This window comes from Lolium rigidum, chromosome 7, assembly GCF_022539505.1.
Source record: "Lolium rigidum isolate FL_2022 chromosome 7, APGP_CSIRO_Lrig_0.1, whole genome shotgun sequence".
Lineage (NCBI taxonomy): Eukaryota > Viridiplantae > Streptophyta > Magnoliopsida > Poales > Poaceae > Lolium > Lolium rigidum.
Window position 1 is genome coordinate 361,495,217 of NC_061514.1, and position 7,491 is coordinate 361,502,707.

The window sequence follows — 7,491 nt, forward strand, 5'->3', positions numbered from 1 at the left end:
TCCCACTTAAGTTAGTTAGTACATGATCCAAGCTTGTGAACTAAAATTTGGCTTATGCAAGTTAAACTAGAGCTTAGTACCTTTAGTTGGCATTTTTACAATAGTATTAGTTTGCAAGTACTTGAAGTACTTACGGCTTTGTCCCTGGCTATTCAAATGGCCAGAGTACGATGATGAACAGAACTATCACGAGGATGACCAGCAGGACGCCTACGACAACTAGGGGTTTCGACGTCAAATGTTGGCCTCGTGGACTAGAGAGTCCCGTTACTATTACGCTTCCGCTATGTATGAACTTATGTATGTTGTTGATCGAAGGATCAACTATTTGTGTAAGATGAATCATGTGATTCAAGATTGTATGACAATATGGCTTGTAATAAATAATGACTGTGATATTCGACTATTATGCCTCGCAACAACATCATCCTGGGATTGCGATGAATGACATAATAGGCATCTGGACTTAAAAATCCGGGTGTTGACAAGTTGGTATCAGAGCCATTGTTTGACCTTAGGAGACCCTAGTTAGAATGGACGTCTGAAAAACTTAGTTCCAAAAACCAATTAAGTGAATATTTGTGAAAACTTATTCTCACTCTTATCCTTGAGATCTTTTTTTCAAAATGAGAATTTCATGCCGTATTTTTCTTTGCAAGCCTACCTAAAACTTTGCACACTTGACTACTTCTTTAACTTACTTATCCTAATTGCTCACAGATGAAGTACCAATGGGAGTCCTATCAGCTTGGTCCCGAAGGCGACCTAAGGTTCGAAAAGGATTTGAAGCAACTAGTGGAATATCTAGGACACCCGTATCCCGAATTCTTCGGAATACCCCTCAACAACCACTCCGGAGAACCACCTCGGTGGGACGTTTCTACTGATCTACGAATGAAGCTTGGAGCCCCGGTATGGGAAACCATCTGGTTTTCTGTAACGGGAAACACTTGGGAGGAAGGACTAGTCAGAGCTATGCAAGAAGCAATTTTCCGTATGTGTGGACAAAATGAGAACAAGATCAAGAACACTCGCTTCATCTACTACCCAAGACATGACTCCATGGGAAGACCAATGACCATGCCCCCGCACACGGAGATGAACCCCTATGTAGCACACCAGGACTTCAGGCTGTACAAAACCCGCAGGGATTTGGACAACGCCCTTGCCTCTCGCCAAGCACAGCACCCGTGAAGACGAAGAATCCACCCGGAATAGTAGTATCACCCCAGCACTTAAGTAGGTGTGAGTTGTATCAGGATCCCCTTGTATCGTAGAGCGAATGAATGGTTCTTCAAACCAACGGTGTGTTAGATTTGTAATGTGTGATGTTTGGTATGAATGAAAAAGTGTTGTTGGTTTTTACCCCCTCAACACTACTCAATTTTCAAGTTTTGAACTTGTGAACTTTAATTCAAACAAACCCTAGAAATTTCCCTCTTATCTTATCATCTACTCCGATACTCAGATGGCCCCACCAACCCGCAGCGCCACCCAAGACGCCATGATGCAGATGCTAGAGATGATGATGGCCGACCGAGAAGCCGAGAGAGCTGAACGCCAGGCCAACATTGCTGCACTGCAGGTGATTGCTCAGAACAACAATGGCCATGGAAACCACGACCACCCGGGGTCAAAACCGAAGAACTTTCGAACACCAACCCACCTATTTTCAGCAAGACCGAAGAGCCCCTCGATGCCGATGATCGGCTCCGGACAATGGAGAACAACCTCGAAGTTGCGCAAGTTGAAGCCACGGAGAAAGTACTGTTCGCCACCCACTATCTCGTCCGGGACCCGCACGAGCCTCGGTGGACCAGCGCCCGCGCAATGAATGCTTCGGACAGATGATGACTCGGGAAGACTTCAAGCTGAAGTTTAGCAAGTACCATGTGCCCCGAGGACCGATCAAGATGATGAGAGACGAGTTCCGCGAACTCAAGCAAGGCGAATGTCCGTGGTGGAATACCGTGACAGCATTCCTTACTCGTCAAGGTACGCCCGGACGAAACCGACACCAATGAGAAGAGAAAGGAAAGATTTCTGAACGGACTCCACGACGAGATGCAGACTGTACTGGTCAACATTCCCTTTGCTGACTTAGAATCCCTGGTGGACTCCGCCATCCAAATGGAAGGGAAGCTTCACCAAGCCAACGAGAACCGCAAACGCCGGATGATGAACCAGCATGGGTCCAGCGAATACCCGAAGTACCGCAACAACTCATCCGGAGGATATACTCCAAAATACGACAAGCCCCCTGCTCGTAATTACCGCCCAAACTACACCAACAACCACGGAGGACCCCCGAAGCCCGGAGGCAACAACAACAATCACACCGGAAACAACAACCCCAACAACAGCAACAACAACGGGAACAACAACAACAACAACAACACCAACAACAGCACTGGCCCAAGGACTGGAAGCAACACTGTGCCCCTCAACCCCAAGGACAAGTCAACCATCACTTGTTATGAGTGTGGAGTGGTTGGGCATTACTCCAATGAGTGCCCCAAGAGACTTGCCAAGATTGCCGGCAACACCGCTGCACCTGCTCAGAACCAACGCCGCTTTGCCACGAGAAGGAACCAGAACAACAACGGCCGCTACTACAACATGACTGCCACTGAAGCCCAAGAAGCACCTCAGGCCATGCCAAGTATGTCTTCCTGTTAAATCATATCGCCCAATCTCTCTTAGGAACCTAACTTTTCTTAAAATCTCGGGACGAGATTTGTTTAAGGGGGAAGGGTTTGTAACATCCCAAATTTCAAATAAAGGAAGAAGAACATTTCCAAGTATCCAAAATTTAGAACCAACAAAAACTTTTACTTTGCATATAGTACCCTGCATAGGATTTGTGCATTTTGAGTGATATGCCATGATGATTGTTACTTTGTATTTGTGATGAACTCCAAAACCCTAGAGTGATCAAGTGATCCTCATAAACCAAATCCATCAAAAAGAGAAAGAAATCAAATATTAGAAAAACCCTAAAAACCCTAACATATGGTTTATACCATTTTTGTAAAATTGATCCTAGACCCATTTGATCTTCACCAATAGTTGTGTTATGTTATTAAAGAGTAATTACAACTTTGGGAATCAAAGAGTTACCTTTCAAACCATTTTCAAATTTGAAAACATGATCACATATGATAATGGTCATTTCTGACTTTTATAGTCTGGTCCCTACTTTGAGCCTCTCTATTTCAAAATTTCTAAACTAAACAAATCCAACTCTTGGCATGTCATCCAAGTACACAACAAGGAGAACAACTTTTGTCAAGGGCACCATACCAAATTCATTATGGATCAGGAGGTATAAGCCAGCAAAGTAGAGACTTTTTATCAAGAACAAGATCAGCACAATTTCGAAATTGACCAAACCAGACCACTCCTTAACCACTACTTGCCCTAGCCATGACCAGAGGACCCCCCTACACCAAGCCCATGCCAAGAAACCACCAGGAGAGGGCAGCCATGGCGTGGACATGGCCATGTCGGCCACGTCGCACCTCGACACCTCCCCCTCTCTTTCCCTCCACGATCGGCCTCACCACCATGTCCAGGAGCTCGCCAAGGATCCCAGAAGATCGCCAGTACAAGCCCTTGGTCGCGAGGACGCCGACACGCCCGGACGACGCGCGCCCACGACGTCCCCGGCGCGCCGCGAGCGGCATGGTGACGTCGTCGTGCACCGGACACGCGCGACACAGCCACGCGGCGTTCGCCGTACACCGCCGTACCCCGACCAAGCCCGCGCGCCGTGGTACCCTTCTCGCCACGCGGAGCTCGCCGGACACGCCGACGTCATGCCTTGGCGACCACGGCCGCCGGAGAGGACGAACGCGCCCGCCACGGCCGCGACAGTACACTCGCCCCCCCGACCACCGTACGCCGCCATTAACCACGCCGTTGACGCTCCAAGGACCGCGGTGACGTCGTGAACACGACCGCGTCGCCGCCTAGCTCCCTAGACCCCCGGAGAAGCCGCGCCCTTGTCGACTTCGCCGCAGCACCCCGGCCACCATCGCGCCTATAAAAGGAGGCCTCGCCTCGACCATCTCTTCACACCACAACCCTCCCCTCTTCTTCCTCGACCTCCCCGAGCACCTCGCCATGCTCGATTAGCCACCGCCGCCGCCCAATCGACGCCTCACCGCCGCGGAAGCCCCGCAGCAATCGCCGGAGAAGGAGGCCGCCCCGACGACGCCACCGCTACCGGGAGCCTCGCCGTCGTCTACAACCTCGTCGAGCATACCGCCAACCCTAGCCGGAGCCACCGTAAGCCCTCCGACCCCTACCTGCGCCGCCGGCGAGCTTCTCTCTCGCCGTCGACGACGACGCACCAGAGCCGTTAGATCGCGTTCTAATCCAACGCCCCACGTTAGTCCATACCGATTCGGCTTTTAAGAGTCGCTGACAGGTGGAGCCCATTGTCAGGCGGCCCGCGCGTGCACAGATGCGTGGTGGGCTGGCCTTGGGCCGTTTTTAAACGTTTGGGCCTGAGTTAGCTTTCCCGCGTAGCCCGAGTAATTCAAATTCGAATTATCCAAATCCATTTAATTTCAATACTGGTTCCAACTTTGAAAATCAATAGAATCTGTTTGGCTTGGCCAAATTTAACAAACTTTATATTGTTAGAAAGCTAAGGAAAAGTTCTACAATTTGCCACTGGTCTCACCTTGAGATCTGTTGTAGAATTAATGTGACAAAAAGATCAAGCCAGAGACTTTTGCACATTCAATTAATTCATAAAAATCAACCAAAATAGATATTAAGTTATTTCCAACTCCTATAGCTCACATTTCACTTCCACTAATTGTTTCTGCAAGAAAATAGTGTGGTCACTTTGCATGATCATGCCCTAGTTTAATTAATGGACAATATGGCTAGTTTAGTTAAGTGATATTGTCCAAAACTATTATGTAAATCATATGAAGTATTTTTACTTCATTTAAATCTTTGTCTCAAATGAATTCATGTGATGTTTGCACCCCTGGTCCAAACTCTCCTTTATGAACATTTGGAGATTTAAATCATTTGTAGAGTATTTTAAATGGTATGAGGTGGTCTACCTCATTGAAAGAATTTTCTCAAATAATGATGATGAATGGTTGACTTAGGTCAATATGAACTCATGTATGATTATTTGAGAAATTAAATCTTAAGAAGATTTCAATGAGAGGAAGTTATTCCTCAATAACTATATGGAAGTTAATTGTCATATATGAATGAGAAGAAAATATTTTCCTCAAGTCACCCCACCAATGCACTTACTTATTTTATGTGTGTGCTTAGTATAGTTTGTGTGAAGTAATGATGTGTTTAGTATAGCCTTTGAGCTTGTTTGGTGACTATACTTCGTATTCAAATTTAGACGCTAGCACCGGAGATTATCCAGAGGAAGGAGAATTCTACCCTGAAGAAGAAGGAGAAAACCTAGAGAACTACCAAGGCAAGATAATACTCTTGCAAAGTGCAAAGCTCTCCTTGAGCAAGGCACCATGATTCTTACCTTTCTTTATACAAGCCTATCTTATGTGTACACCATACAAGTTATGCTTGTTGTGTTTTCCAAGGATGAACTAAAATTGGTATAGAGAACAAGATTACTAGAGGAGTAAAGATAGCAAAGCAAAGTAGCACCCCTCATGATTAGTGCTAGTGCTAAAATACTAAAACTTGACTACTTTAGATGGGAACATGTGAATTGTTGAATTTGAAACCTTGGAATGATGAAGCATTCCATTGAAGAATTTGAAGTTGTTTGTGAACAAGAGAAGATGGTGATTTTTGATAAAAACCTGATATTGGTTTGAATGCGATACCTTTCCAATTCTTGAGTACCCCCACAATACCTGATTATGGGTAGGGCTTAACTGGAAGTTTATATATTTTAGTATGAGTTCCCTCTGAACACACATCATAGGGGTTATGCTTGAGGCTGCCTCCGTTGTTGAGAAAGGATGTGAATTGAGGTGAAATTGTACGGCCAAGCCCCGTGCGGTTCCCGAGTTAACGAGTTGGTTTTCACCGGGAGGCCAAGCTCATGGGGAGAGGTGCTCATACTAGGATGTGTAAGTGAAAGGTTATGGTTGATGATCCGCGTATCGTGTTACGGTGACTCAGAGTGATTCCGACGGATGAAATCAAATGTTGTGGCACAAGTGTGCAACCTCTGCAGAGTGTTAAATCTATTCGAATAGCCGTGTCCACGGTTACGGACGGTTGGAAGGGCCATACAGTTTCCGGTGTCAGATTTTTGAAAGCTTTAGTAAGTGTGAATGGTGACTTGGTGACTCTTTGGGTATTTGAACCAATGATGTGGGAATGACACTAATGTTCCCACTTAAGTTAGTTAGTACATGATCCAAGCTTGTGAACTAAAATTTGGCTTATGCAAGTTAAACTAGAGCTTAGTACCTTTAGTTGGCATTTTTACAATAGTATTAGTTTGCAAGTACTTGAAGTACTTACGGCTTTGTCCCCGGCTATTCAAATGGCCGGAGTACGATGATGAACAGAACTATCACGAGGATGACCAGCAGGACGCCTACGACAACTAGGGGTTTCGACGTCAAATGTTGGCCTCGTGGACTAGAGAGTCCCGTTACTATTACGCTTCCGCTATGTATGAACTTATGTATGTTGTTGATCGAAGGATCAACTATTTGTGTAAGATGAATCATGTGATTCAAGATTGTATGACATTATGGCTTGTAATAAATAATGACTGTGATATTCGACTATTATGCCTCGCAACAACATCATCCTGGGATTGCGATGAATGACATAATAGGCATCTGGACTTAAAAATCCGGGTGTTGACATAATCTAGATGTCATTATGCTAGTCAAGTGGGTTTTACTTATGTGATCTCCGGAGATTCCTTGTCCCACGTGTGTAAAGGTGACAGTGTGTGCACCGTGTGGGTCTCTTAGGCTATATTTCACAGAATACTTATTCACTGTTATGAATGGCATAGTGAAGTGCTTATTTATATCCCTTTATGATTGCAATGTGTTTTGTATCACAATTTATCCGTGTGCTACTCTAGTGATGTTGTTAAAGTAGTTTATTCCTCCCGCACGGTGTAATGGTGACGAGTGTGTGCATCGTGTAGTACTTGGCGTGGGCTATGATTGTGATCTCTTGTAGATTATGAAGTTAACTATTGCTATGATAGTGTTGATGTGATCTATTCCTCCTTTCGTAGTGTGAAGGTGACGAGTGTGCATGCTATGTTAGTACTTGGTTTGGTTATGTTGATCTGTCATGCACTCTAAGGTTATTTAAACATGAACATCGAATATTGTGGAGCTTGTTAACTCCGGCATTGAGGGTTCGTGTAATCCTACACAGTTAGTGGTGTTCATCATCCAACAAGAGAGTGTAGAGTCTAGCATCTATTTATTTATTCTGTTATGTGATCAAAGTTGAGAGTGTCCACTAGTGAAAGTATGATCCATAGGCCTTGTTCCT